This window comes from Triticum urartu, chromosome 1, assembly GCF_003073215.2.
Source record: "Triticum urartu cultivar G1812 chromosome 1, Tu2.1, whole genome shotgun sequence".
Lineage (NCBI taxonomy): Eukaryota > Viridiplantae > Streptophyta > Magnoliopsida > Poales > Poaceae > Triticum > Triticum urartu.
Genome location: NC_053022.1, coordinates 565,371,349 through 565,383,261, shown reverse-complemented (window position 1 = coordinate 565,383,261; position 11,913 = coordinate 565,371,349). Strand labels below are relative to the sequence as shown.

The window sequence follows — 11,913 nt, the reverse complement described above, 5'->3', positions numbered from 1 at the left end:
GTCGACTACGGCAAGACATTCTCCCCCGTGGTCAAGCCGGCCACCATCCGTACGGTTCTCACCATTGCCGCCTCGCGCCACTGGCCCATGCACCAACTCGATGTGAAGAACGCCTTCTTGCATGACACGCTTGAGGAGGAAGTGTTCTGCCACCAGCCCGCCGGCTTCGTCGATGACACCAAGCCCGTGCATGTCTGCCGCTTGGCCAAATCGCTCTACGGCCTTAAGCAGGCACCGCGCACCTGGTTCCTGCGCTTTGCTGGCTTCCTCAAGACGATCGCGTTCGTCGGCACCCGCTCCGACTCGTCACTTTTCGTCCACACCAACGTCGTCGAGCAGGCGTTTCTTCTGCTGTACGTGGATGACATTGTCCTCACCGTGTCCAGCACCGCTCTCCTCCAACACATCGTCCACCGCCCCACCGGCGAGTTCGCCATGAAGGACCTCGGACCGCTTCATTTCTTCCTCGGCATTCGCGTTCAGCGCACACCTGCAGGGTTCTTCCTCTGCCAACAACAGTACTCCGAGGATGTGGTTGACCGTGCCGGCATGGACTCCTGCAAGCCCTCGCCCACGCCGATCGACACAAAGGGCAAGCTCCTGCAGGCCGACGGACCGTGCGTCGACGATCCCTTCGCCTACCGCAGCATCGCCGGCGCGCTGCAGTACCTCACCATCACCCATCCTGAGCTAGCCTATGCAGTCCAGCAGATCTGCCTGCACATGCACGACCCACGCGCCTGCCATCTGAACTTGGTCAAGCGCGTTCTTCGCTATGTTCGCGGGACGCCATCGCTCGGTCTACTCCTTCGCGCTTCATCAACCTTGGGTCTTCGTGCCTTCACCGACGCTGACTGGGCCGGGTGCCCTGACACCAGACGCTCGACGTCTGGTTTCTACATCTACCTTGGCGACGCCCTCGTCTCCTGGTCTTCGAAGCGGCAAGCCACCGTGTCCCGCTCCAGCGCCAAGGCGGAGTACAGCGGCGTCGCGAACGCTGTGGCTGAGTGCATCTGGCTACGCCAACTTCTCGGCGAGCTCCGTGCAGCGGTGACCAAGGCCACGCTCGTCTTCTGCGACAACGGTCGTCGGTGTACCTCTCGGCGAACCCCGTTCACCACCGGCGCACCAAGCACGTGGAGCTGGACATCCACTTCGTTCGCGAGCGTGTCGCCCTTGGCGAATTTCGAGTGCTACATATCCCCACCAAACAGCAGCTGGCGGACGTGATGACCAAAGGGCTGCCCACTGACACCTTTCTTCAGTTCAGGTCCAGTCTTTGCGTCGCTCCCAGCGACGTCACGACTGGGGGGGGGGGGGGGGGGGGGGGGGTTAGACTAAGTCAAGGCTGTACACATTGTGGGCGTGTGCGTGGGTTGCGCACGATAGTGGTAGTGGCACACGATCTCCCTCTCGGACGTGCTCTCTGTAACTGTATATATGGCCGGCCGATGAGCCTAATGGATGTGTGCTGAGTCCCAAAACCTCTCTCTGCCTCCACCTCTCAACTACCAGGGATGGTGTTAAGAAGGGACAATGGGTCGGTAATATTTGCAGCTTACTGTCATAATTTCAACTATAATGGTGCACTCAAGGTGGAGTTACATGCAATCATGCAAGGAATGGCCGTTGCGCTCAAGCACACGAGCCTTCTGGTAATCGTGCAGTCTGATTCTTCAGAAGCCCTTGCAATTCTCTCTAGTGATGGTCTTTCTCATTCGGCATATGGCCACATTGTCGCGGAGATCAAAGCTATGCTGTCGGATAGGGAGTTTGTTCCTCAGAAGCTACGACATGAACAAAATGGTGTGGCAGATCGATTAGCTAATTATAGGCGTACAGATTGTGCTATAGCCTGTGTGGCTCAACCAAGGATCCCCATGTATTGAGCCTCTTTTGCTTCTTAATTGTAACCCCATAATATTGGAATAAAACTCCCTTCCATTCGCAAAAAAGAAAAGAAAAACAAGAAGAAGAAAGAATGGCCCATCAGTCCATCACTTATAGCGGCCCAAGCTCTAAACCTATACGTGAAGGCACACTGAGTCTTGATTCCGTTTCCATGTATTAGGTCACGGTTGTCTCAAAAAAAAAAATATTAGGTCACGGCGACTGCCGCCGCCTGCTCCGCTACCGTATCGATCCCTCCTCTCCACCGTCGCCGCGGGCCTGTCCAACCTGCCGACTGCCGTCTCCCCACCCGCGCCGCCCGTTAATCGTCGGCGACCGCGTCCACGAAGCCTTCTCTGCCAACCGCGGGATCCCTCCTCTCTACCTGTGGTTCACAGAATCACAGTTGACGGTGCAGCAGACTGCATATACAACACGAGCACAGGCAAGTGTGCGTTCATGCATGTCAGCATAACCCAATCTAGGCCTGGCCTCATCGATTTGTTTTCCGCACAGAGATCAATTAAGCCATATACTAGTGGAGGGAGCTAGATTGCTAAGATCCCGTGGAGACACACTTTAGTTAATTAGTACTGCACAACTACATACATGTTTTGAACCATTTATTCCTGTAATTTTGCATACTCCTACATATAGACTGCACCTTAGTTTTGCTAGTAACTACTTCTTTTACAAATAAAAACTTATCAATTTGTTGAATTCCATTATAAATTATTTGTTTCCATGTTCAAAGAATGGTTTCTTTTTTGGTTGACTTTGTAAAATTTTCCTTTCAGTAATATGCCAAAGAAGAGGAAGTTTAAGAAGGTGATCATCACTGCAGTTAGTCTACCCGATGATCTAGTGGTGGAAATCCTCTCTCGGGTGCCGTTCAAGTCCTTTTGCCGCTTCAAATGTGTCTGCAAGGCCTGGCTTGCCTTCTCCTCTGATGCTCACTACCATCAAAAGCTGCCAAAAATTCCCACTGCTCTTTTGTACACAGGCCACGACAGGGATCATGATATCAACCTGTCCTCAAACGGCGAGAAAATTGACGGAGCTCTTTCATTCGTGCCGCGGTACAAGCAATTAGAATTTGTGGACTGTTGCAATGGCTTAGTCCTTTGTCAGTACTGGAACGACTATAAAACTACCTCTTCAAATACTTGCCGCCTCATTGTGTGCAACCCGTCAACACGAAAGTGGAAGAGGCTTCCTGCTCCTCCCACTCACGATCACCCATCTGTTCACCCAAATGACTTCAGCTTTCGCTATACAACTTTGTTGGCCTACGATCCATCTTGGTCGGCACAGTTCTATGTCTTCAGATTTCAGCAGAAGTTCAAGCAATGTCGGTCACTAGGTATCTGCCAACTTGAGGTGTTCTCGCCTAGCCTATCCACCTGGTTTGTGGATGGTTCACAGTGTTGGGATCGTGATGCATGGGGTTGGAATTCCATCATACTCGTTGGTAAATCACACTATTTTATGGGTGGGGTGTTATATTTGCAGACCAGGAGACATAATATTCTTGTGGTTGAAGGTTTGGAAGCAATGAGTTATCGCATGCCATTGCCACCCAATCATTTTACTATCATGCTACCTCATGACCATCGCCATCTCAAGGTTGGATGCTTTGGCCAATCATCGGGGCTCTTGCTGTGTGCATTTCAAGAGGAGGGCGGCCGTACAATTACAGTTTTCAGTCTTGATTCTTATCGGCCTTGCAAGTGGTCTCTGAAGCATCGTCTTTGTATGCGATATGCACTTGGAAGGGATGATTTTATTCGCAGTGGAGATTCCTGGCCCTTGTTTTGTGATTATAGGATCGTCGCTCTTGATTTGGAGAAAGGGGTTCTTCTCCTCGTCGATGACAATCTAATGAAGCTTTTGTCGTACAACATCAACACTGGGATACTTAGCGGGATAAAAAATGGTAAGCTCAGCATGCCCTATGAGCGATACTATTATTATGTGGCATGCTACTCGAAGCTCCCCAGGATGAGAAGTTTATGTGGTGAACTGAGTAGCAAGTAGCAACATCACCTCTTGTGTGCACTTTGTTTGCTGCACCATTTTCTTTCTGTCATTGATGTGGCTGCATATGTCTCTGTTTCTCCTCTGTTAGACATGCACAAGAAACTTGTTAATCAACCAACAGCAGTACTATGTTTTTACCTAGAGTATTAATGCAGCAGCACGAGATCATTGAAAGTACAAACATGCTCGATCGCTTTGAATTGACTCGACCGATGGACAACAACTACTATATCAGTCACCTGCGACAACTTCAACCATTTTCTTTGGGAGAAGTCGTATGCCGTCAGACTAAAAAAATTGTCTGACAGTTGAAATTCATAAGATGGAAGAAACACAAGAGCATGTGAATTAGTGACATCTCCTTCGTTCAGTCTGGATGTGTATTGGCCTTGCAATTATTCTCAGAAGCATCGTCTTCGTCTGTGAGATGCAGTTGGAAGGGATGATTTTCTTTGCAGTGGAGATTCCTGGCCCTCCTTGTGTGATTATCATATCATAGGTCTTGATTTGGAGAGGGGTTCTTCTCCTCGTTGATAACAATCTAATGAAGCATTTGTCATATAACATCAACACTTAGTGGGAAAAAATGGTCAGCTCATACGTGACATGCTACTCAAAGCTCCCAGGATGAGCCATTTTTGTGATGAACTGAGTAGCAGCATATTTTGTGTGCACTTTGTTTGTTGCACCCTTTCTATTATTTTGTCATTGACGTGGCTGCATGCCTCTGTTTTGGCGGACTTGTTAATTAATTATTCAGGTTCACACCCAGTTTAGGTCAAAAAATTGGGTTTGTAACATCAAAGGGAAAACAGATATGAGGAATAGTCGAGCTTGCTCGGTCGCTTTGAAAGTTTGAGTTGACTCGATCGATGCACAACAGCTACTCTATGGCTCACCTGCAACTACTTTCACCATTTTGTTTTGAGGAAGCGAACCATCGTCAGACTAACAAGTGTCTGTCTGTTAAAAATTCAGAGATAGAAAAACCACAAGAGCATGTTTTTTTTTGCATGTTAATTAGTACACATCTGTGATGTGATGTGATCCACGGGAAACATTAATCAGTAAGAACTATTAATTGCTACAGTCGCTACTGACAATCGTAGAGGAAGGAACGGTGACAGTGATGCCAAGAGCTTATAATCAGGTGAAGAATGTAACTTTAACTAAAATCATCGCTTTGGCCATGATATTTGACTGGTTTCTCCTGGTTTGCCTCGTCCATCCTTTTCAAACTGGCAAGTCTATATAGAAATTAATTGTAATAAGATCTTAAATTATACTAGGAGGGAGGCAGTAATTACATAGAATAGTGACCTAAAACCTCTTGCATTTTGTTTACAGAGGTAGCTTGCAGCATTTTATTGTGCATACCCTGGCTTTTGACTCATAGTAACTGGATAACGGATCATATTAGAGGCCAAAAGTAGACCTTCTATTCCTGCAAAATAAAATAAATATTAGAATCTTGTAAACATGGGAAGTAGAGGATTCGGGCCATAAAGAAACGTTTTCTCCCCACCCATGAGCGACTCCCGCAAAGGTAGGGTTTCACCGCCTCCTGCCGGTGCCGTCATCGATCTATCTCGTCTCCTATGGCCTTATGGCCATGGAGGCATGATGGATCCCGACACTTGTCGGTGGGAGGGTTTGTGCTTCGCTTTTAGGCATTTTTTTAGTCTGTTTAGTGTTTGTGTTTTGTTTGGGAACACAAGACGGCGGCGGCAACTCCTTGAAGATGAAATAAGGTTCTCCCCGTCTAGCCCATCCTGGCTATGTGTCTCGGATCGTCGGAGTGCATGTGGAGGTGTGTCTCTGGCAGATCTCGTGGGATTCGGTGTTTGTCTTCGGTGGATCCGTCTGGATTCGGTCTTTGGTTGTCTGTGTTCATGTGCCTATGGATTTGATCCTTTTGATCTACGCTTCTCTTCATCACGACGGGTGTTGTTCTGGTCCTCTTGGGCCTTAGCACGACGACTTCCCGACTATCTAATACAACAAGGTTTGCCTGGCTCCTGTGGTGAACCATTGTGGCGCGAATTTAAGTTCTGAAATATGCAGTATCATTTAGAGGATCTATTCTGCCATGCCATGCGCGGTACCGCCAATTCATTTTAGAGGATCCCTCAAACGAAATTTGCGGTACAGATTTTTAGCAGATCTGCTAGAGTTTCTCTGATGTTGGCCATGGTGCTGACGGGCCCCTACTCTGAAAGTGGTATGGCCTCCCGTGCGCTACTAGCAACAGTGCTAGGGTATGGGCGTGGTGGCCTCGGGCCCAGTCGTGGCATTTTTCTCATTGTCACAATCGCAATGTTGTCTTTGAGGAAACAAGGGGACATATGTAACTTTGTGAGGAGATGTAATGAATCAGGAATATGCTGCATTGCTAATATCCGGCCATGTGAAGCTTTCCTTGTGCTATTCAAATATGTAATACTAATTAGTTGAGGCCACTCTATTATGGTTCCAAGTTGTTGCCTTCTAAGGGAGTTTGTTTGGTTGAATTTAGCTTATACCGATAATTTCAAGGTTCCTGGGTCTCAATTTATGGTTGAAGTCTGAAATGGTAATAAAAGAAAATCTATTATAGTCATCAAAAGTACAACCTCCGTAATTATTTTGGAGTGCATTTCAAAAAAATATGGATGCTCGAAAGGCAACAACCAAGCTCAGAGTCTATATTTGTTGTATCCATAATCAAGGGACCCACTCGATAATAACTCATTCTTTTTTCCCCAACCTCCCTGTCATCCCAAGTGAGGTGGGAGCAGTGGCGGAGCTACCACAAAAAAACTGGGCGGGCCAGATAATATAAATTGTGCTACCATATTAAAAATCAATACATCATTGCAAGTTGGACTTCATCTAAAACATTTTTCACTTTAACCCTGGGCGGTCCATGACCCTTTTGGCCTTGTTGTGGCTCTGCTAGTGGGTGGGAGGGCATCTGAAGTTTTCTTCACGCAACACGGAACTAGAAGTAACTGTCATATGAAGTGCGCTCCAAAAGGTAACCCAGAGATACCATAATGAAAACTGTGAGGGCATGGGGCCAAATATTGAGGACGCTCCATAAATTATGGTGATCGCTGACAAGATGGCGATCAGGCTTTTTTTAGGCCAAGACATAATAGCAATTATTATGGCGATCAGGTAGATATGGTAACTTTGCTAGAGTTGCTCTAACACCATCATAGTACGATCGCAGTACCGGAAACAAAGTCATATATTCATTGTTGAAGAAGCACATGCCAAAGTAAGCACTTTGGTAAGGAGCATGGCGATTTGGATCGAGGGCTCCTCGGTGGCTGGTATTTCTGAAAATATAATAAGACCATAGTTGAAAATAAGATACCTTTTTTACCAGCAAAATGAAGAGAAAAAAAATACATTTTCAGTTTTTTTTAGTCTAAGAAAATGTTTTGGAGACCTCCGACAAATATGTCCAGAACAACAACGAAACTTTGTAGCCCATCGGGCCATCGGCCCATCTGTGAAAGCATGATCAGTTCTAAAATACCTAGGTCGAGTTCCTTAAAAAAACAGAGTTATTTGCCCAAAACCACCACATTATGAGCTAGGGCAACAAATTAGTACCACATTTGAGGCAGGGCACAAAAAACCACCAACAATGGGGCTAATCTATAACGCGGAGCACTGACGCTGCGTTTTAGCCCAGAAAACAGCGAATCCGACAGGTGGGTCCCGCCTGTCGGGCTGACGTGGCAAATACCAAGCACATAAAAAAATTTGACTAGTTGAGGTGGCAGATGAGCTGCGGGCCCCGCCTGTCATTGACTACATGGTCATCTTCATCCCATCTCTATTTCTATGGAGCATTCTGTCGAGCAGCTTGTGCGTGGCGAGCCATCTCTGCCGATGCAAGTTGAGAGCTCCATGGGCAAGGCGAAGGGGAAGCAGCGGCAGGACGAGTACTACCACCTCGCCAAGGAGCAGGGCTACCGAAGCCGCGCGGCCTTCAAGCTGCAGCAGCTCGACGACCGCTTCCGGTTCCTCCCGCCGGCACGCGCCGTGCTCGACCTCTGCACGCTGCCGGGGGGCTAGATGCAGGTGGCCGTCGCCCGTGCCCCCGTCGGCGCCTTCGTCGTCAGCGTCAACCTCGTGCTCATTCGCCCCGTCCGCGGCGCGCGCCGTGCTCGACCTCTGCGCAGCGCCGGGGGGCTGGATGCAGGTGGCCGTCACCCGTGCCCCCGCCGGCGCCTTCGTCATCGGCGTCGACCTCGTGCCCATCCGCCCCGTCCGCGGCGTGCGCCGTGCTCGACCTCTGCGCGGCGCCGGGGGCTGGATGCAGGTGGCCGTCGCCCGTGCCCCCGTCGGCGCCTTCATCGTCGGCGTCGACCTCGTGCCCATCCGCCCCGTCCGCGGCGCGCACTCCCTCACGGAAGACATCACCACCACCAAGTGCCGCTCCGCCGTGCGGAGGCTCATGGACTCCAAGGGGGTCACCGCCTTCGACGTCGTGCTTCACAAAGGCTCGCCCAACGTCGGCGGTGCGTGGGCGACGGCCACCTGCATCCAGCCCCCCGGCGCGAGAAGAGAGGAGAGAGAGGAGAAAGAGACTAGTCAACCTGCCCACGTGGAATTTTTTTTTGCCACATCATCCCGACAGGCAGGCCCCACCTGTCGGTTTCGCTGTTTTCTGGGCTAAAACGCAGCGTCAGTGCTCCGTGTTACAGATTAGCCCCATTGTTGGTGGTTTTTTGTGCCCTGACTCAAATATGGTACTGATCTGTTACCGTAGCCCATAATGCGGTGGTTTTGGGTAAATAACTCAAAAAAACACCTAGGTCGACGACGGCACAACAACATCGACCAGCCGCAGCCGCCGCCTGCTCCGCCATCAATCCTACCCCGGCGTCGGCGCGGGCATCTCCAACTGCGCTGCCAGTTCGATCGATGTACGACGACCGCAGCACAAGCGCAGGTATGTCTACTCTGCCAGTTCAATCGACGACGACCGCGTCCTCTCTACGTCTCGGCATAACTCAAATGTGCAGGCCTGGCCTTATCCATCAGAATTCGTGGTTAGATATTGCATACAGGACATTTTTCACTTGCTGCCTCAATGGTTACTTGGTTAGCATAGTACCCATACATCGATCACCAGTAAATCACAAAGACAGGCACGGAAAGCTAAGCGCTTTGATTTTGGCCTCAATTTCCTATGATCTTTAAACATTAGATTTGCCTGCTATACCCCATGTAATATGCACACCATCACGTGGCTGCTCTTTATCTTGTTTAAGCACTTTTGTTTTATCTTCTTTGTCCAGGCAAGATGTGGACTTTTTTTTTGCTATTTACCTTCTATGACCGTGTTAATGTTATACTGATGTGTGTCATGTACTCATATCACTCGGTACCATTTTGATTTCTTTATGTTGTACTAGAAGTTTGCGATATCGTAATATAACTCATGAATACCAGGGAAAGTGACCTAATTTCTTGTTTCCTAATCCATAGTCCACAGACGGTTTTTTCAACTGTTCCGATAAATACTTCCATTCCGTTTCCACTTCGTATTCGTCCGTGTTCGTAACCGGCACTATTTTGGTACTTGTGTCAGTACCGGAATTTCCTATTCTCTTTCCTCGATTCAAAAACAAAAAACTTTATAGCCCATTCTCACAAATTCTGCTCCATTTTCAACCCTAGCTAGTAGCCACCCTCGGTTGTTCATGCATGGGAAATCACATTGTTTTTCAACGCACACAGTTCAACTATATACAAGCGGAGGTAGATTGATAGGACATCATGAGCATTTTTTCTTTAGTACAACTGCATGTTTTGAACCAGTATATAAACTGCATCTCAGTTTTTGCTAGCAGTCCCTTTGTTCTAAATAAAATGGATCAATTGATTGAGTTCCAACCAACAGAACTTATTACCTACCATGTCTAAAAAAATATGTTGATCTTGTAAATTTTTCCTTCCAGGAATCGACCATAAAATATGGAGTCGAAGAAGGCGATCACTGTTGATTGTCTAACTGACGATCTAGTGGTGGAAATCCTCTCTCGGGTGCCTCCCAAGTCCTTTTGCCGCTTCAAATGTGTGTGCAAGGCTTGGCTTGCCTTCTCCTCTGATCCTCACTACCGTCAGAAGCTGCCAAAAATTTCCACTGGTCTTTTGTACCAAGCTCAATATAGTTCTGATATCCATCTTGTTGGCATGTCCCCAAATGATGAGGAAACTGATGGAGCTCTTACGTTCATGCCTCAGTACAAGCAATTAGAACTTGTGGACTGTTGCAATGGCCTGGTACTTTGCCGGTACAAGAGCAGCTATACTTCTGCAGATACTTGCCGCTTCACTGTTTGCAACCCAGCAACACGAGAATGGAGGACGCTTCCTATTCTAAATACTCCACATGGCTCAAATGTCTCCCGCTATACAGCTTTTTTGGCCTTCGATCCATCATGGTCGGGACAGTTCTATGTCTTCAACTTTCAGGAGAAGTTAAAAACACCTTGCCACTTGTTATCTGCAAACTTGAGGTGTTCTCGTCTGACCTATGTGAGTGGCTTGTGGATGATGCATGGAGTGGGAACCATAGGATAATGGTCAATAAACCACACAACTTTATAGGTGGGGTGTTCCATGTGCATAGCAACACTAGTGAGATTCTTGTGGTTAGAGGCTTGGAGGCAATGAGTTCTGGCATGATGCCATATCATTATACTATCAAGCTGCCGGGTGACTGTTGGAATGGTTGCTTTAGCCAATCAATGGGGCTTTTGCAGTGCGCATTTCCAGAGGAGGGCGGCCTTACAATTGCAGCTTTCACTCTTGATGATTATCGTCCTTGCAAGTGGTCTCTAAAGCATCGTTTTTGTATGGGAGATGCGTTTGGAAGGAACAACTTCCTTCGCAACCGAGATTATCAGTCCTGGTTGTGTTTTTATCGGATTGTTGCTCTTGACTTGGAAAGAGGGGTCCTCTTTCTCGTTGATGAGGAGTCAAATCAGATTTTCTCATACAACACTAGCACAAGGCATCTTAGTGAGATTAAAGATGGTCGCCTCAGTTGGACCCGGGACTGCTTTTATTACGTGGCATGCTACTCAAAGCTCCCAGTGCTGAGTCGTTTATGTGATGTAATTGAGTAGTAGCATGTCTTATGCGCATCTTCTTTTTTCCTATCATTACCGAAAAAGGCTTTCGTCCCACTTTATATATAAAGTACAGCGGATGCATTCCTCTGTTTCTCCTCTGTCAGATGTACGCCCGAAAATTGGCTAATGATATTTAATTGTGACACCTATCTCCAATTTTGGGGCATGTTTGAGTTTGTTTTCCACAGTGCAGAATTAGGACCATCACACTGAAATATAATTGGAAGGATGGCCCATTAGTCCATCACCAGTATATATAGCTGTCCAAGGCTCCAAGCTCCAAACCATTCCGTGAAACCACACTCAGTTTTGATTCTGTTTGCAAATGGGATTAACTTCCTGACGAACTCTCATCAAGCAAACCAGTTGCGGTTGCTATGGGTAATTACATCTCATGTTCTTGTCAGTGTATTTTAAGAGAGGGAGAGAGAGAGAGAGGGTTTTACCGGGGTGTTAACATTAACAACAAAAAATTTCTCCAAGTGGAACAGTGCGTAAGGTGGAATTTTCCTGCAGCAGCAAAGTCAGCAAGTGCATTGCAATTCCAAGAGTAAGATATGATACTCCATACACCAGCTGTTCAATCGACGACCAAAATTATCAATTGGTAATAGATATGAATTCTGGATATTGTAGAAAAAATATATTTGGATACTGAAGTATGCCGTCTATTGTGTGGACACTGAAGATACATTCGAGTATAAGCATTAGTGGTCGAGCTATAAGATCTTAAGTGAAAAAACCGCTCGGTAATTGGGAGCCTGAACTCTTACGTGGTGTATTGGGAACAAAACTTACTTGATTTTCGTTGATGACATTGGTTTTCTGCATTCCTTCATCA

General features: G+C 47.5%; 2 pseudogenes; both read left to right on the top strand.

The window, feature by feature from the left end:
* Positions 1 to 1,517: 1,517 nt before the first annotated feature.
* On the top strand, positions 1,518 to 3,927 carry LOC125533182 (annotated as a pseudogene).
* Positions 3,928 to 9,909: 5,982 nt separating this feature from the next.
* Positions 9,910 to 11,066, top strand: LOC125533181 (annotated as a pseudogene).
* Positions 11,067 to 11,913: the final 847 nt, after the last annotated feature.